Here is a 19215-nt window from a genome sequence, read left to right as displayed (position 1 = left end):
ATAAAAATTAATTTAATGTTTCTCCAACTTCCTATGTGATTCAGATAATCTGAAATTATCTTTGTGTTCAGCTTGATGTTGTTTGTCGTAATCCCCAATTTCTTTTCAGGAAGCAAACCTTTTGAAAACATTTGTTGTTCAGTGTAATTCGCATATCTGTTGGCCACAGCAAGTAAGAACTTCAGAACATCTGCACTTTGTACTTAAGCAGATGACAATGAAGTCTTATCATCATCGTCTTAACCTGATAGATCATCTCGAAGCCCCTTTCACACTGCCTATTCTGTGTGGGTTAACTGGCTAATTTAGCAGGTCCATTCCCTGTAATCGTGCATGTGAAACGTACCAACCTGGCAGTGCGAGTTAAGGTCCTGCTAAGTTAAACCGGGGCTCTGACACTTGGTAGGGGCAAGTGTCAGAGCCCGGCCGAGTTAACTCATTAATCACCTTCTGGCGGTGCAAAAGCGTTGTCACTGCCGGAGACGGAACCCCCTTCAAAATGCCGGGGTTGCCGATTTACCAGTAAATCACGGTGCAGTGTCAAAGGGCCCTAGAGGTGCAGCATGCCAGGAGAGTTGGCAGTGTGTAAGGGGCTTCCGTTTCCGTCTCCTTCGATGCCCTGCTAAATTTTTCCAGAATTTCACATTCCTAACAGTATATTACTTTTACTCTGGGGCTGCGAGATACATCACAACAACACATTACTTCAACACCACTATAGGGTGCCACACATCAATTTACCACTACAGTCAGTAAATATGCTGAGGGTTGATGGCGATTGGCAGTTCAGATGAAACCATAGGCAACATCATATTACTAGAATTAAACAGTGTAATGCTTGCTCAATAATGGACCATGGCCACTTACAAAAATAACAATTCTATCGACTGCATCAATGAATCACATCACTACAATGTGATAGCATGTTGCTGCCATGTGGTCCACAATATCATTATATCTTTTGCTTCTTTCTCTCGTACTGTAAGCCGTGCCAGGCAACACTAATGGTGACTCTATCGGCCTTATGGCAGGCAGAAGGCAATTTTGTGTTACATTACATGTTCTGTACTATTACATGGCAATAAAGGAATCTTGAATTACTGTAATAAGTAAACAGAAACAACCCAGCATTTTCAAGTCAAGTTTATTGTCATTTAATGGAACAAGCACAACCTGACGAAACAGCGTTCTGCGGTTCTCAGTACAAAACACACAGTCACACAACCAGACATAACGCTCATACATACAAACAATTCGTATGCAGGATAAGTGTTTTTACATATACATACATAGATATATGTAAAAATAAATATTGTTTCATGGATAGGAGAGTCTCGGCTGGTTAGTGTGAGCAGTTCCTTTGGTCGTTCAGCGTTCTCACTGCCCATGGGAGGAAGCTGCTCCTCAGCCTGGGGTTGCTGGCTCTGATCCTCCTGCATCTCTTTCCTGATGGGAGCAGCCGAAAGATGTCGTGTGCGGGGTGGAGGGGGTCCTCGATGATCTTGAGCACCATCCTCAGACAACAATCCACATGACTCTGCGTGATCTGCGTAATGCAAAAAATATGTCATGGAAAAATGTTCAGAGAGGATCATCTGGAGCAGGTCTGTATTAGGACAGTGGAAATGTTAGATGTTATGGGGCACATAAGGGGCTGATAGAATTTTTTTGTCTTGGTAGGGGTATCAAAAACAAGAGGACCTCGCTCTAACATGAGAGCAAGGAGTTTTAGATGCATAAGTTACAGATGCTGCAATCTGGAATAACTCAGTGGATCGAGCAGCATAGATGGGAGAAAAATTATCGCGGTTTCAGGTCAGAACCCTTCATTACTTTTGGGTTTTTGTAGTTTAATGGATATTTGAGAGGAAATTTTTTTTAGCACAGAGACTAGTTGATATGTGGACTGATTGCGACAGGAAGTGGTGGCTGTCCATGGTCTCATGCATTGTCAGTCTGAGACCACCTGCAAATTGGAGGAACAACACCTCATCTTCCTTCTGGGCACCATCCAACCAATGGCATTAACATTGGCTTCTCCAGTTTCCGTTAAACCCCATCCCCCTTCTTCTTTCCTCTGTCACCTTTCTCCCGCTCTCTTTCTGTCTGTCTCTGTCTCCCTGTCTATCTGTCTTTCTCTCTCTCTCTCTCTCTCTCTCTCTCTTTGTCTGTCTGTCTCTGTCTCCCTGTTTATCTGCTTGTCTCTCTATCTGTCTGTCTGTCTGTCTCTCTCCTTTCACAGAGCCAAAATCAATTATTACCTCTCCTCTTATCATATCCAATTAATATTGTTTGTTGGTCTGGACTCCTCCCCGTCCAGTCTTCAATCTTTATTCTTACACCTTCCTGTTCTTTGCTTATTCCTTGAAGGAGGGCTTAGGCCCGAAACGTCAGTCATATCTTCACCTCCTATGGGCACTGCAAGACCGGCTGAGTTTCTCCAGCATTTACTGTGTGCTTTTACAGGAAGTGGTAAATCTCCATTTCAGAGACGCTTCAGCAGGCAAGGTTTAGAAGGACACGGGCCTAGTGTGGGCAACACTAGAGATTAGTGTAGATGGCAAAATCAGTTGACACGGGGCGACTTTATGACTCATCAGTACATACAGCTGGAAGTTCAGGTCACCTCGGATCTGGAGAGTAGCGGCCAAAAGTGGAGCAGTTTGCCATTAATTGTGAAAATGCGTTCCATTCCAAATCCAGAGACAGCGAAGGTGAAGAGGGATGAAAGAGCAAGAGGGAGGAATGTGATAAGGTGGAGAGAACAGATTTAACTCATTCCTGCTGTTTTCGCATTTCTAATTGATGCTAATGTTTTAATGACAATAAGTTCAGATCAATGGTTCTTCAACAACTTTTTGAATATCAGACCTAATTTTTAAATAGGCCAGTCACACATCACTACTGTTAAAATGTGGCACAGCAACTAACTATGAAAAGAGGCTAAAATTAACCAAGATTTTTTTAAATTTCTTTCCACACAGCATGAGAAAATAATCGGCAGGGTTCTGTCTGTACACTTCTTCACATTACCATCCACGAAAAATGTCAGAGAGGAAAAAAAAAATCCAAATGAGAGTAAGTGTCCCCACAGAAAATCAGACAAGGCTTGGATAAGATGTCGACCAAGGAATGCTACACTGTGCAAAATCAACATAGAGGCATGGGAGGAGTTGAGGGTGAACTGCCCCGCATCAATGACCGAGGGCTGGGGCAAAGAGAAACCCAAGGTCTTGGGAGCTGGGAAGGTAGATGCAGTTTATAATCAGAGCTGAAAGGTAGGTGCAGTTTACATGGCAATTTCTTGGCCATGATCAACCGTGGGTATTGCGCCTCTGGTTTGCTTAGCAGCGCTGACCGTGGCCGTGGAGGCCGATTCTGGAACGGCCACAGGCTCTACCGCATTTGCTGCAAATGTAGGGCAGCGTTGAGTTGTTGTCTGCTATGCTCGTCACTTAGCTCTCCGCCAAGTATAGACTTGCGTGTTGTTTGCCTCAATCTCCTTACTTTTACATTAGATTTGGAAGATGGAAGTTTTGGAGAATGCTGCTTCGTCAGGTTTACTTGTGCAATCTATGACCATAAATTTGATTTGAATCTAGCCAGATGAAATGGGTAACAAATCTTACTTTAGTGCCTTTGCATCTCTGTGATGGTTGGATGGATAAAGCAAAGCTCTGCCATCAGACACGTTATGAATTCTCTTTCTTTCATTGCTGCCTGTACCTAGGAGTTGGTGGTTCCAAGGTGGGGCAATCCCCTCTCTGGACAAGGCCGCTGAGTGACCAGGCAGACCAACTAGCACTCAATATATTGCGGATAGAGGGGAGGTAAGTGTCAAGCTTTGTGAGAGACAGAGATCTGAGGTTGTGTAAGGGGGTGATCCAGGGCTTCTGGATTGCACAGTGTGGCGTTGGAGAAAGGGGTGCCGAATTGGGCGATGCTCACTCTCCCCAAGACATTGGCATATTCTGGGCTGCGCCTGAAATCTGCAGATGTAGTATAAACGTTTCTTGCCATGTTAATACTTTGCACTTCCTTTCCACAGGTCTGCAGCCCTGAGGACATGAGGGTTGCAGAGCACCTTAAAGTGGTGAAGGGAGGATCGGGTTCAGCAGAAGGAAGGGAGTGCTGTGTGACCCTGGAGCCAAGCAAAGTGTAGCCCTCATTCCGAGCCTATGCTGCACGTTGAGTGCGCTGACATTGGGAAGTGCTTCTCTACATGACATGTCACTACTCACCCAGACCCAGACAACCCCTCTCATCCATCTCACCTTAAACCCATGCCCTCAGGATCTAGATTTGAATAGCATTGGTGGGGGGGGGGGGGTGGAAACTGTGAGCATTCACTGTATCCATGTCCCTCACACTTTTGTATTCAAACCTGCTCCTCCAACTCACTGCACCCACAGCCTTGCTGCTGCCGCTGTACAGGTACTCCCCGACTTACACCCATAATTGGGACTGAAGGGTTGGTCGTATCTCAAAATGGACGTAAGTTAGAATTTGGCCTGCGCATGTGGAGTACCGAAACCTTGAAGCAAACTCCTTAATCAAATTTCTTTTTTCATCGTAGATTTGACGGTAACAACCTAAAACTTCCTGAATTTGTTGACCAACCTTGGCAAATCTTTCCACATTCTTGTCCATAGTTACCTTGTTAGTCAGCATCTGTAAGCTGGGTGTGGCCATTTTGATTCCTCATGTGCACAGGAATCAAGATGGCTGCGCCCAGCCTACCGATCCCGGGACGCTGACTAACAAGGCTCTTATGTGCCCTGTATCCCTATTATGGTTTGTCAAATACAACATAATCTGTGAAAAGTTTATATTTTTTATTTGTATATTTTTCCGGTCGTATGTGCAGATGGACGTGAATCGCATAGGTCACAAGTCAGGGAGTACCTGTACTACAGACTCAGTACCTCAAACTGCCCTCATTCATTGTAGTCTCAGAACACGGGAATGCACAAGCATCTTGCGCATATTCTGCTATTCAGTGTGACCATGGCTAATTCCAGAAGCCCTGGATCACCCCCTTTTAAAATCATTGGTTGACCAAAAAAAACTGAATATTATTTGTAAAGTTAACCATCAATTTCCATTTATGTTCCAAATTTCATTCTGCATGCAGAAGTGTTTCTGAACTGCCCTCCTGGCACCCTTTTGCTTTTGACTGACCCCCAATTCCAGGAACCTACAACCAGCAGAGAGCTTCGCTCTCTCACTACCGCTTAAATAAAATCACCCCATTTCCACTTTCTCAACTGCATTGAATGCAACTCTGGTGTGTGTGTGTGTGTGTGTGTGTGTGTGTGTGTGTGTGTGTGTGTGTGTGTGTGTGTGTGTGTGTGTGTGTGTGTGTGTGTGTGTGTGTGTGTGTGTGTGTTGTGTGTGTGTGTGTGTGTGTGTGTGTGTGTGTGTGTGTGTGTGTGTCTCTCTCTCTCTCTCTCTCTCTCTCTCTCTCTTCATAGCCCTTGGAACTCAGGTGCCGTTCCAGAGGTGGGACAAGTTTCCCCTTCCACACATCAGGTTGTAGCCTTTTCCACATTGTTGGCGAGAAGAGCGATCTTATGGAAAGATTCTTATCCACCGACTTTGACTTAGTGGCTCTCAAATTGTGTCATGTTTAAGTTTAGAGAAAGTTAGAAGTCGGATATTTGATACTTCTGTTAAGTCTGGCGGCCTTTTATAAATTACTACCACACGACTTAGTTAGTAGAATTATTTTCCCTTCCAGACTATATTTTATTTCTTTTCTCTTTGTTGGTGTGGACAAGGCAATTACTTTTTAATAATAAATTCTCAGGATAGGCTGCCTAGTCTTTTTTTTCTTAGATTGGGTGGGTTATTTTTTTGAAGATTTCAGAAATGAGGAAATGAGAACCTATTTGTTAATTGTGGTGTAATGTAATATGTTCTATCATATGACGTCACATAGTGATATTTTTCCCTTTGTGATTAGGTTCTCCTCATGTATTATCTCTCCAGAGCTGAGATGACCTGACTTAAGCGTTGGCAAAGATGCTCATACATATGTAGCTTTATTCGGGTTTTAGAGTGTTACGGCCCTATCATAAACCATTTCTGTCCAGGACATTTTGATGTTTTATGTACCTGAACCCTACATCTCTCTGAACACCCATGGTTTTACTACTTACAAAGTAGTCCATTACTCCAAAGTAGATGAGTACCCACAGCTTGTGCTGTAATCTATTGAACCAATTTGGTTAACCCATCGATAATCCACACTGCTCACAATGTTCTTCACATTTTGACTTGTGATATTCTATCCCCATCTTTATTAAGAAATAGAGCACATAGTCATGACCCCCTCGTGATAGTCATGAGGGACTCCATTGGTCAATTCCTGCCAGTCACTGCTCGTCCCATATTTCTGCTCTGACGGATTTATAGAAAGAGGAAGCAGCCATTATCACAGTGCCAGGTCTCACCCCCTTCCTCCCCAACACCCCCCCCCCCCCACCGCACGACCCCTCCATCAGTGTTTAATGAATCTCTCAGCTTGCCGCCCATCTGGGCCTTTCTTGAACCTGCACCCGATCCTCAGGACTAGGCAGAAATAGAAGACCTGGGATGAAACCACTATCTAGAACTTCCTACCAGACAGCAAACCTGCTGTGGGCAACCCTCCAAGACTCAATCAGAGTCAGATGGGAAGAGATTTTTGCTGACAACTAATTAAAAATGTAATCCAGGAGTTCTACAGGATGTGGGTGCAGTAAATGTGATTAAAGCAGATTTGATAGAAACTCCCTCTTTCCAATTGGTTGGCCTCAAACTGGACAAGATCATGGCTGAAATATGAAAGTCTGCAGACACCGTGATTGAAGTGAAAACATGATGCTGGAGAAACTTAGCAGGTGAAACAGTGTATGTGACAGAGCAAAGATAAAGAGACATAACCAACATTTCCAGCTTGAGCTCTTCATTATACCTTGATGAAGCCAGAAATGTTGGTTATGTCTCTATACCTTTGCTACATGCACTGTTTGACCTTCTAAGTTTCTCCAGCATCGTGTTTTCATTGGACAAGATCCTTGGCAGATTCCGGCCACAAGAGAATAGTTGCTCACAAAAGTGTTGAATTTTCTGGAAAACCCTGATTTATTTCAGTTCAGTGCTATGTATGGGTCCTAAGCATAGATGAGCACATGTAGTCTTTGTGGACTGAACTTTTCTGTTCACTCTGCCAGCGGAAGTGGTGGATATGGGTTTGATGTTAACAATGAAGAGAAGACTGGATAGAGGTAGGGCAGGCTAAGGTCTGAGGTGACAAGGTGGAATAAATAGATTAGCATGGACTAGATGGGCTGAAGGGCCTGTTTGTGGTAGTGTTCTGTAGTTCAAGTTACAGAGTGATCGAATTAAATGAGTGCCAGTTTAGAGAAGCTTGGCTGGGTCAATTGCTGGAATGTTGAGTAGGTTAGAGCTTAGATGAATGGAGTCTAAAACATGAAGGGGCCTGATAATGAGAAGGCATTTCCTTTTGAGGGAAATCAAAATATAGGGATAATCCGTCTAAGGAGGAACCTTATTCCCTCAAAAGACCGTGTGGGGAACTGTGGAGGATGCTTCATTGTTCAAGACTGAAACAGATCTTTGGTTTTTAGGTAAAAATACTTTCGGGCCTGAGTCCTTCATCAGGGCCTTGGAGAAGGTTTCAGGCCCAGGCCCAAAAGTTGGTTATATATCTTTACCACCTACGGACACTGCGAGACCGTTGAGTTCTTCCTCGTTTTTACGATAATCACAGCACCTGCAGACTTTTGTGTTTAACTCCTTTGCTCTTTAGGTGATGGGGACCGCGCAAGGGAGTATAGATGAGGCCAAATTCACATAATCTGTGAGACTATTTGAACCATGGAGCAGTTACAAAGTTCTGTAAAGCCGACTCCATCTAGTATTTCTCATATCCCGAAATACAGAATCAATGACATGTATTGTGTCCATATTAATTGTGTACAAGGTTTGTCTTATCCTTGCATGTAATTTCAGGTGGTTCTTGTCCTGCATACTTTAGAAGCTAGACAGCCAGGTCGAATATAAAGCGGTCTGAAGGTATTTTCAGGGATTAGTTGCGTTTAGCGGAAGATAATATCTGAATAATGGAGTTAAAGAAAGAACACCCTTGAGAGAGTCCTTAAACCGCTAGTCTCCTGCTGGTGTTCATTAAAGAGGCTACATTCTTGGTTACTTCTTGGATAATGAAGAACTTGAATTAATGGCCTTTTTCAATATGGGTGTCAAATTGGAATCGATCTAGGCACTGCAGAGGATTTCAAAAGGTACTTAAAGACATTCACACAGTGCTGGAGTCCAAAGAAGAGGCAGTAAGCAGATTTATGGGAGATGCTGTATCTTAAGATGAAATTCTCTGAGGACCTTACCCAAGTGAGAGTTAGTGCAAGAGTTCTGCTGAAGGCCAATTAACACTGGACGATGAAGATTTTGCTTCCTGAACACTTTTGGGTGTATTTAATGGATTTTGGGCAACTGATCACGAGACTCATTTTAAATATCTCCTATCATGTACCGGTTTTTAGATATAACCTATTTTTGGGATTTCCTATCATATTTTAAGTCTACCTCAAGTGCAACATGTCGCTGAAAATTCATTTTCTGCATTCGTACTTGGACGTCTTCCCGGCTGATCTTGCTGCCATCAGCAACGAACACGGTGAAAGGTTTCACCGGGACATTGCGATCATGGAAAAGTGGTATCAGGGCCAACTGGAATCCACCGATGCTGGCCGACTATTGTTGGTCACTGACATGAGAGGTATCAGATGCCGAGTACAAATGGAAATCAGCGATCATACACTATTGGACCATTTGAACGAATGCAATGTGTCAGCATCATTATGCGATCAAATATGCTAAATTATCTTTGTATTCAGCTTAAAGTTGTCTATCATAATTGCCAATATTTTTCTCAGGAAGCAAGCCTATTGAAAAAAAATTGTTGCCCAGTGTAATTCACCAGAGTCACCAGGATAAAGCGATCACTGTGTCACTGGGACCCTGTTGGGTATTCCTTAAATTTGTAGGAGAGGCAGGAGAGAAAGAGGAGCAGAGATAGCAGAGAAGGGGCAACAAGCGGGGCAGGTAGACTCCTGACCAACCAGGAGGAAAACGTGTCAGTCTGCAGACACTGTGATTAAATAAAAGCACAATGCTGGAGAAACTCAGCAGGTCAAATAATGTATATAGCAAAGATAAGGATACATTACCAATGTTTCGGGTTAAAGATTCCTTACTAACCAAGGCCAGCTTATTGGAGGAGCTTCCCCTATTTTTCCGTCTGGGCACTCTCCAACCAGATGGCATTAACATCGATTTCTCCGGATTCTGCTAGCCCACTTCCCCATTCTTCCCCATCCCTCTGTCTTCTTTCCTTCAGCTCTCCACCCCCCGACCCCTTCCCTCTCCATTCACAGAGCCATCCCCTTCCCCCATTTACTGGTGTTCCCTCCCTCCCTCCCTATTACCTCCTGCTTGTGGGACCCTCCACCCCACCCCCCATCATTTTGTTCAGGAGCCTGCCTACATTTTGCTCATACCTTGATGAAGGGCTCAAGGCCGAAACCATAGAACAATTACAGCACAGAAACAGGCCCCTTCTAGTCTGTGCCAAACATTTCTTTTTGCCTCGTCCCACTGACCTATAGAACCATAGAACATTACAAGACTGAAATGTTGGTTCTGTATCTTTATCTTCACTATACAACGTTGGATCTGCTGAGTTTCTCCAGCATTGTGCTTTTATTCTTGCCCACCCAAGATTCAAGATTCCTTTATTGACATGTACAAAATGTAATAATATGCAAAATACATTAAATTTTGCCTGCTGTCAGCCAAACAAAGAGTTGCCATGTGTATCACCTGGCATTCCCAACAATAGTGGAAGAAGAAGCAAAAGAGAATTCGTCAGTGTGCCCTTGGATTCACCTCCAGAAGTCACTGCAGCTACATAGACTCCTGTTCCTCCACTGGTATCCCGAGCTCCAAATCAAAATCTCCAAGGCGATCAGGAAGCTTTCAGCTCCCTAGACTCTTTGGAAGCCTGTCTTGCACTTGGCATGCTCTCGAATCCCAGTTCCGATGTCTGGTGCCCTCAAGCCAGTCTCCAGTAGCCCGCAGCCTGGTGTGAGTCCTTGTATCCAGCAGCCTGTCTGGGTCATTCAGCCCCTCGCTGGTCTGCTGCCACAGTCATTGTCCTGCGGAGTCATCTCCTAGCCTTCTCATTCTCAGTGGGGAGTGTTTCCCCAGTTTCCGGTCCCTTGAGCCAGTCCGATGCTCCTCTGGAATCTGCCGCACCTTGTGGTAAGCTGTACGAGGACAGGCGCTGACATCTTGGGTGCAGACCTCCGAGGTTACAGCATGTTAAGAAGAAAACTGTCGGCTTCTCTAACAGACAGTATAAAGTCTGTGCAGAGCCATCGGCATCACGGCCAGGTAGTAGGACCCTGCAGAGCAGCGCTGTGTCTCAGCTTTCCGCACTCCCAGGTCCGTGCCAGTGGCAGTGCCATTGGCTGTAGCTCCAGCAATGCCACCATCTTTTCCCCACCTCATTAATAATGAGGGGTAAAATCTGGGCAGCTTCCCCTTGGTTAGGGAGATATCCTTTCACACTGCCTTTCCACCATTCACGGGAAGCACTCAAGTCTGGGGTACACCTACTACTTGAATACTAAAGCTTCAGCTGTGACTTCACCCACAGGTCCCTTTAAAATCACCAACTAGCCCAAAAACGGATGACTAGCTCCAATCAGAGACCCTATAACAAGTGCAGTAGAGAGTGGGGAGCAGATGAGGTTTGTTTACCTGGATTTTCAAAAGGCGTTCAGTAAGGTGCCGCATGAAAGACTAGTACAGAAGATAAGGATGCATAGAGAAGTATTAGTGCGGATAGAGGACTGGTTAACCAATAGAAAGCAGAGAGTTATGATACGGGGCATTTTTCGCATTGGCAATCAGTGGCGAGTGTTTGGCTGCAGGGGTCGGTGCTGGGGCCATAACTATTCACGATGTACATTAACGATCTGGAAGAAGGGACAGAGGGTAGAGTATCTAAGTTTGGTGATGACACTAAATTGAGTGGCAAAGCAAATGGTGCAGAGGATATGGAGAGTCTGCAGAGAGATATAGATAGGTTAAGTGAATGGGCAGATGGAGGTCAATGTTGGTAAATGTGAAGTTATCCACTTTGGAAGGAAAAATGGAAAATCAGATAATTACTTAAATGGCAAGCGATTGCCGCGTGCTGCCTTGCAGAAGGACTCGCGAGGGCTTGTGCATGAATTGCAAAAGGTTAGTTTGCAGGTGCAGCAGGTTATCAAGAAGGCCAATAAAATGTTGGCCTTCATTGCTAGAGGGATTGCATTTAGGAGCAGGGAGGTTAAGCTCAAACTGTACAAGGTACTGGTGAGGCTGCATCTGGAGCACTGTGTGCAGTTCTGGTCTCTTTACTTGAGGAAGAAAGGAAGAAGGTGATGCAGAGCAAGTTCACCAGGCTGATTCCAGAGATGAGAGGGGATTGAGGAGAAATTGAGTCGTGTGGGACTATTCTTGCTGGAATTTAGAAGAATGAGAGGGGATGTGGAATGAAAGGCATAGATAAGATAGAGGTAGGTAAGTTGTTTCCATTGGTGGGGGAGACCAGAACGAGGGGACATCGCCTCAAGATTCAGGGTAGTAAATTTAGGATGAAGATGAGAAGGAACTGCTTTTCCCAGAGGGGAGTGAATCTGTGGCATTCTCTGCCCATTGAAGCAGTGGAGGTGACCTCTGTAAATATATTTAAGACAAGGTTGGATAGATTTTTACATAGAAGGGAATTAAGGGATGAGGGGAAAAGGCAGGTTGATGGAGATGAGCCGATCATTGAACGGCGGAGCTGGCTCGACAGGCCAGATCGCTGACTCCTGCTCCTATTTCAAATGTTCTTGTGTTCTTCAACATTCGCTGTTTACTATGTACAGCATCCATTAATTTATTTGTCAGAGCTGTTATCAGTCTCCCCTGAGGGACTTTATCAAAAACCTTTTTGAAGACAGTAAATAACATCTGCAGACAATTTTTTTTTCACTATTGTAATTATCTCACAAAAATTCAATCAGGTTGGTCGGGCCTGACTGATCCCTTACAAACTCACTGCCTTTCTCTGATCAGCTGGGAATTTTTAGGTTTTGCAGTCATTTTATCCATAATCACGGTCTCCTTTGTTTATCCAGAAGTAGCTACTGAGCTAACTTACCATAATTCTCTGAATTCTCCCTCTCACCTTTCTTAATTAGTAGTTAAGCATGAAGAATCTTTTCAGTGTACATAAATGATCAAAGGGTCTTTGGAAGATTAAAGTTCGGGCTACTGCACAGTTCTAGCGACTTTCTGGGATATCAGGCATCTGGTTCAGTGACTTGTCTCTCTATAACGTGATTATTTTCCTTGTGGTTGCAGCCAACTTGAACCTGAGTGAATGCCTGCCCCTGATTCAATGCCAGTTTCCTTGCAGAGTCCACCTCTCTCTAACTTCCACCCCAACCTCAGATTCACTCGGTCCACCTCCAACGACACTTCCTTGATCTCTCTGTCTCCATCTCGGGGGACAAACTTTTGACAGACATATTCTGCAAGCCTACCAACTCCCACGACTACACTTCTTCATCTCCAGTAAGTGCGTGCCACAAGGCCAAACTCATCTTCCATCGACGCTATCTCTGTGCCCAACCAGGATTCTCCATCTCCCTCTGAAGACCCCCTTCTTAAGCCTTCTTCCTCCTCTTCGACACCCTGTCCGCTTTTTACTCCCTATTGCGGCTGAGACATCAACCATATCATTCATCACTCCCCTCTTTTATTTCAATCTCTCCTCCTCTGAATGCCCCAGCTGAGTTTCCACAGCATTGTGTTTCTACTTCAAACACGGTGTCTGCAGACTTTCATGTTTCACCCTTGTGAGTATTCTATTCCTTTCTCTTAATTCCTCTGTCTCCGTCGCGTCTGCTCCCAATTCCAGATCACCTGAGATGTCCTCTTTCTTCAAAAGATGTGACTTTCCCTCTACCACCACCAATTCAGCCCTTAACTGGATCTCTTCCATTTCCTGCCCCCTCTGTCCTGAGATGCAACAAGAACAGCCTCATCCTCACCTACTACCCCATCATCCTCTGCCTCAGGCCGTTTGTTATCCTCTGCAATTTCCATCAGAAATAACTTGAACCCACTACCAGACACATCTTCCTCTCCCCTCCCCTCTCCACATTTTGCAGGGACTGCTCCCTTCATGACTCCCTTCTCTCTCATCGTCCTCATGGCATCTTCCCCTGTGTCTGTAGGAAGTGACCCGCTTGCACCCATACCTCCTTCCTCACTGTAACTCAGGGCCCCCAAACAGCCCTTCCCCAAGTGAAGCAGAACTTCACTTGTCAATCTGCGGGATTAATTTACTGTATCCAGAGGCCATCTCTACATCATGAGACTGGAGGCAGACTGAGAGATTGCTTCGCTGGGCACCTTCACTCTGTCTGCATCAATGACAGGGATCACCCAGTGGCCAACCATTTCAAAGCTGCACCCCACTCCCGTGCCAACCCGTCTGTCCCTGACCTCATGCACTGCCAAGTCGAGGCCACCCGTAAATTGGAGGAGCAACTCCGAATATTCTGTCTGGGCTCTCTCCAACATTTTCATCAACTTCTTTGGTTTCTGTTAGACCACTCCCTGTTCTCCCTCTCTTCTCTAGAATCAGAATCAGATTTATTGTCATGAACAAGTCACAAAATTTGTTGTTGTGCAGCAGCTTCACAGGGCAAACATTCATATAAACCACTTTACAACAATAAATAAGAATAGTGCACCAAAAGTCAAAATGATCATTCAGGAATCTAATGGCAGTGGCGAAGAAGCTGTTCTTGCACCGCTGAGTGCTCGTCTTCAGGCTCCTGTAGATTTTTGCCCAATGGTAGCAGAATGGGTATGGCCTGGATGGTGGGGAGGGGGGGGGGGGGTCTTTGAGGATAGAGGCTGATTCCTTAAGACACCACCTCTTGTAGATGTCCTCGATGAAGTGAGGTCTGGTGCCTGTGATGTCACAGGCCGAGTTTACAACCCTCTGGAGTTTATTTTTATCCTGAGCGTTGGCACCTCTGTACCGGAGAGTGATGCAACTAGCCAGAATGCTCTCCACTATACATATCTTTCTTTCTTTGGCTTGGCTTCGCAGACGAAGATTTATGGAGGGGTAAAGTCCACGTCAGCTGCAGACTCGTTTGTGGCTGACAAGTCCGATGCGGGACAGGCAGACACGGTTGCAGCGGTTGCAAGGGAAAATTGGTTGGTTGGGGTTGTATGTATGTATATAATTACATACTAAATCTCCTTAAACCCCTCACAAGGTATAGCTGCTATCGAGTCTTCTTCGTGAGCAGTTGGCCAAGTACACAATCCTGAGGTGCGCCTGTGTGGATGGTCAGTGAGAAGAAGACATCATTTCCAATTTGTACTGACTGTGGTCTTCCGACGAGACAGTCAAGGATCCACTTGCATTGTTGGGGGTGGGGGGAGGTGCAGAGGCCCAGGGTTTGGAGCTTCTTGCCCAGCACTGAGAGGATAATGGTGTTGAAGCCTGAGCTGTAGTCGTTGAAGAGCAGCCGTGTGTATGAGTTGCTGTTTTTGAGGTGATCCAGTGATATTGCATCTGCTGTGGAGCGATTGACCCGTCCCTCTGTCTCCTTTCCTCCAGCTCTCCACCCCCTGAGCCACCCCCCCTCCCCCTACTCCTCCTATTTTCCCGAACAATCCTTATCCAACTATTACCTCCTGCCTGTGCTCCTCTCCCTGCCCCCCCACCACCATTTTGTTTAGGCAACTGCCTACATTTTGCTCACACGTTGATGAAGGGCTCAAGCTCTGAACGTTGGTGATGTGTCATTATCTTTGCTGCTTAAAGTTTGCTGATTGACCCTGCTGAGTTTCTCCAGCATCTTGTTTTTATTTTAATTGCGGTAACGTAGACCAAAGAAACCATTCAGTGTTGGATCCCATTTTGTTCCCTGACCTCTGCCCACCCTCTTTTCCTTGATACATTTTGATTCCTTGGGGTGAATTTTATCAACTCTTGCAAGTTTTGTTCAAAGCGCTTTAAAATTTTGTCCTGTCTTTTGGTCTCCATTTTGTCCTGTCTTTTGGTCTCCATTTTGATTTTTTTTCCATTTCTCTCTCTCCCTGTTTTCAGTGACAGATTTTGCCTTTCTTTGTGTTCTATGTCTTTAGTTGTCATCGAGTTTTACTTAAAGGAGTTTTATGGCTGTTTAGAATTCGATTTATTGACATGAACATGTCATAAAATTTGTCATTTTGTGCAGAATTACAATTACAATTCTGTAAATACACGATTTTTTAAAAATGGATAATTAGTGAAAAAATGAGGTAGCATCCTTAGGATCGTCAGACATCTGATGGCGGAGGGGAAGAAGCTGTTTTTGTGTCAGATATCCTGTCTCTATCATCGTAAATTAGATTTCCAGCAAATCTGATGAGTGCACGGTATTCAACAGGAAGTCTTTGTTGTATCGGGCAAATTTACTTGGCTGGGCTCAACATTTGCTCTCCGTTGGGTTAAACGCCAAAGCCTGCAGACGCTGTGAATGTAGAAAAGGCATGGAAATGCTGTTAACTCAGCCTGCAACATCACAGGCACCAGACTTCACTCCATCAAGGATGTCTACACAATGCGGTGTCTTAAGAAAACAGCTTCTATTCTCAAGGACCCTCACCATCCAGGCCATGCCCTCTTCACTCTGCTACCATCAGGGAAAAAGGTACAGGAGCCTGAAGACAAGCACTCAGCGGCAAAAGGACAGCTTCCTCCCTGCTGCCATCAGATTCCTGAATGATCAATAAACCACAGTCACGGTCTTACATTGACAGTTACCTTGCACTATTTTTATTTATTTTGTAAGGTGGTTTATATAAATGTTTACACAGTGATGCTACCAGAAAATAATGAATTTTATGACATGTTCATGACGATAAATTCTGATTGTGAATCTTCTCCTCAAGAAATGTCAAAAATAGAAAGAACGACCTCTAAGTGAGGATGTTATTGTCTATCACTAAGGATGGCTGTTAGCTTCTCTGTTGACGGTGCTCTCTGAATCCTGAAGGACAGAGCTGCCAAACTAGATCTGCAGCAGGCTATGAGTGATCTTAGATTAAGAATAAACCTACCTGACCTTATCCCCGCCAAGGTACTGTGTCAATCCATGACAGGACTGATAAAAGCAACCAACATACATTGCATGTGGAGACAAGGTTCGGTATTCACAGCAAGAACATCCTCTATTTGTTTTTTTTTGTCTAAATTTTGTCTCTAAGTAGTTCAGCAACTCCCCCGCAACCCCCTCCCTCACTCCCTCCGCTTCATCAACAAGATCTACCGGGATCGTAGAATGAAGAGGGCACACAAAATCGTCGAGGACCCCCTTTCACCCCATACCCAGCATCTTTCAGCTGCTCCCATTGGGAAAGAGATGCAGGAGGATCAGAGCCAATGCCATCGGGCTGAGGAACAGCTTCTTCCCACGGGCAACGAGAACGCTGAACGTCCAAAGGAACTGCTCACACTGACCATCCGAGACTCTCCTAGCCACGAAACAATATTTATCTATTTATTTGTATATGTGAATACTTGTCCTGAATATGTATTGTTTGCCTGCATGTCTGGTTGTGTGTCTGTGTGTTTTGCACAGAGGACCGGAGAACGCGGTTTCAGCAGGTTGTACTTGTACTATCAGATGTAAACAAATAAAGAAGAGAAATGTTTCTTCCTATTGGCTTGATTACTTTTTCAAGAGTAAGGCCCACCACCACTGAAGATGTGGCCAGAGTCAGGCAGAGGATAGTGAAGGAATTCTCATCAATGTCCTGGTCAATTTCGCATGGTCTTGTTAAGGGATTTAATGGTGGTAAATTGAGGAAGTGGCCTTCCAATTTCTGGCTTCCATTGGGTGAAATAGAAAAGGCACTGGATTCACTGATTCAGATTTCAGATTTTTGGAAGGGGGTGTTACTTGGGGGGGGTTAGGGTTAGGTGTGGGGTTCAGGTCTTGGTTGATTGGGGTGTTGAGGTTCAGGTTAGTTTGGGGGTTGAGGTTAGGGTTAGTTGAGGGGGTACAGGTTTGGATTAATTGGGGGTTAGATTTGGGGTTTAAGTTTAGGTTAGGTGTGGGGTTCAGGTTTGGTTTGCATTGGACCACCGAATGTCAACCACAGCCGTGGTTTCCTTGGGCAGCAAGGGCTGTTAGTTCAGATGTTCAGATTTAATGTCAGAGTATGTGCATGACATAAAAAACAACCCTGAGATTCTTTTTCCTGTGGGTGAGGCAGAATTGCTACTTATTGGTAATGCAAAATACCATACTCAAGAGATATGTTTACATGTAAACAAATAAAAAAACTGACTGTGCAATACAGAGATTTTAAAAAAATCAATAAACTGCAGAAGTAAGAGTCCTTAAATGAGTTCCTGATTGAGTTTGTGGTCGAAGAGTCTGATGGTGGAAGGGGAGCAGCTGTTCCTGAGCCTGGTGGTGTGAGACGTGGCACCTGTACCTCTTTCCTGATGGCAGCAGCGAGAACAGAGTGTGTGCTGGGTGGCGTGGATCCTTGATGATTGCTGCTGCTCTCCAATGTTAGGGTTCCATGTAGATGTTCTTGATAGTGGGAATGGGGTTGTCTATCATGACCTGGGCTTTACACTCAGGGATATTGGTGTCCTCATACCACGATACAGCTGGACAGGACCCTTTTCACCACACCTCTGTAGAAATTTGCCAAGGTTACTGGTGTCATACCAAACATCTGCAAACTTCTGAGGAAGTTGGGGCACTGATGTGCTTTCTGCATTGGTGTGTTGGGTCCAGGAAAGATCCTCCGAGATAGACTCCCAATAACTTAAATTTGCTCACCCTCTCTACCCCTGATCCCCCCCCCCCCCCCCATGATCGTCCACCTCTGACCTGACATCTAACGATTGATCTGCTCCTATGATTTATACAGCTCTCGACCAGCTGTTCTCATTCTCAATCTTGTTTATTGGCAACACAGCCCTTAGGACTCTGCTCAAAGTTTACGGGAACCCTTCCCTGTGAAGCAGTCAAGTTTTTGTTTCTTCCGTACTTCTCATGTTACATGAGGTGAAAAGAAAACATGGTTTTAACTTAAATGTGCTGTGCCCCCCGGGAGGGCCAGATGCCACCCGTTGAGAATGGCTCCTCTAGACCCACATTTTATCAATTTTCCCCATTGCTATTCTTCCTTTGTCTCTACACTCCCTCAGGCCTTCGTCCGTACCTTTCCCTTTCCCTGCTCTTTACTCCAACATTTAAAATTTCAAAGAGCAGCTCAGTAGGCTGAAATATTAACCCCATTGTTCTCTCTCCACAGGTGCGGCCTACCTCGCTGGATGTTTCCAGAATCTCCTGCCTCTGCTGTTTTGCTCCTCACGATTGCTGATGGCCGCCTTTAGTTTAATCAGCTCATGGCTGGGGCCACTTTGCTGGGACATGTCTCCATGCTTTCAGTTGCTGTGGGTGTGGCACTGTGTCTGTTGAATTTGTGAACGTATTTGGGCCACAGTTATAGGATGTAACCAGAATGACAGTCAGACGTTGTGCGCTGGGTGTGACCTTTGAGTGGGGGGGTGGGGGGGGCTCTGCTCTTAACAACAGCAGAATGAAGGAAGAAAGAAAAGAAGCTCTCACATTACTCTATCTACCTTGGCTGATGTTCTTGATAAGAAATTACTTTTTTTCTCTTGCATCAGAGGAAGGTCTAATTTTCATTTTAATTTTGAATTAGCTCCCTCAACTGGACTTCTAAGGGCAAGTAAACTGACCTATCCGCAGAAAGACTGTGAGTTTCTGAAGGAGTAATCGAGAGTGGACTGTTCTGAGTGTATTGTGCGAGTTCATCAAACCACGCGGTCACCTGATCAGTGCCCCAATAATTGTGAGAACCTGAGAAAATGTTTTGTTTTGTTAAGGGGTACCAGTAATAGGTGCTGCCCCTGTACAGACGGAGCAGAATAATCTGTACGAGGGGCAGCAGTATGTGTGTGAGTTATGGAAATAATGAATCTGAAGTGCACCATTGCAAGAATGCAGCATTTTGAGTACAAAAAGCTTGAGT

General features: G+C 44.9%; 1 long non-coding RNA gene across 1 annotated transcript; it reads right to left on the bottom strand.

Moving 5' to 3' along the window:
- Nucleotides 1–1127: 1127 nt before the first annotated feature.
- Nucleotides 1128–18689, bottom strand: LOC138748646 (uncharacterized). The gene is made up of 2 exons (XR_011348202.1): nt 18483–18689; nt 1128–1546 (listed from the first exon to the last, which is right to left on the bottom strand). It is a non-coding gene; the product is annotated as an uncharacterized lncRNA (long non-coding RNA).
- Nucleotides 18690–19215: the final 526 nt, after the last annotated feature.

The sequence above is a fragment of the Narcine bancroftii genome, chromosome 13 (genome assembly GCF_036971445.1).
Source record: "Narcine bancroftii isolate sNarBan1 chromosome 13, sNarBan1.hap1, whole genome shotgun sequence".
Classification (NCBI taxonomy): domain Eukaryota; kingdom Metazoa; phylum Chordata; class Chondrichthyes; order Torpediniformes; family Narcinidae; genus Narcine; species Narcine bancroftii.
Note: the sequence above shows the minus strand (reverse complement) of the source record. Positions and strands in the feature narration are given on the sequence as shown.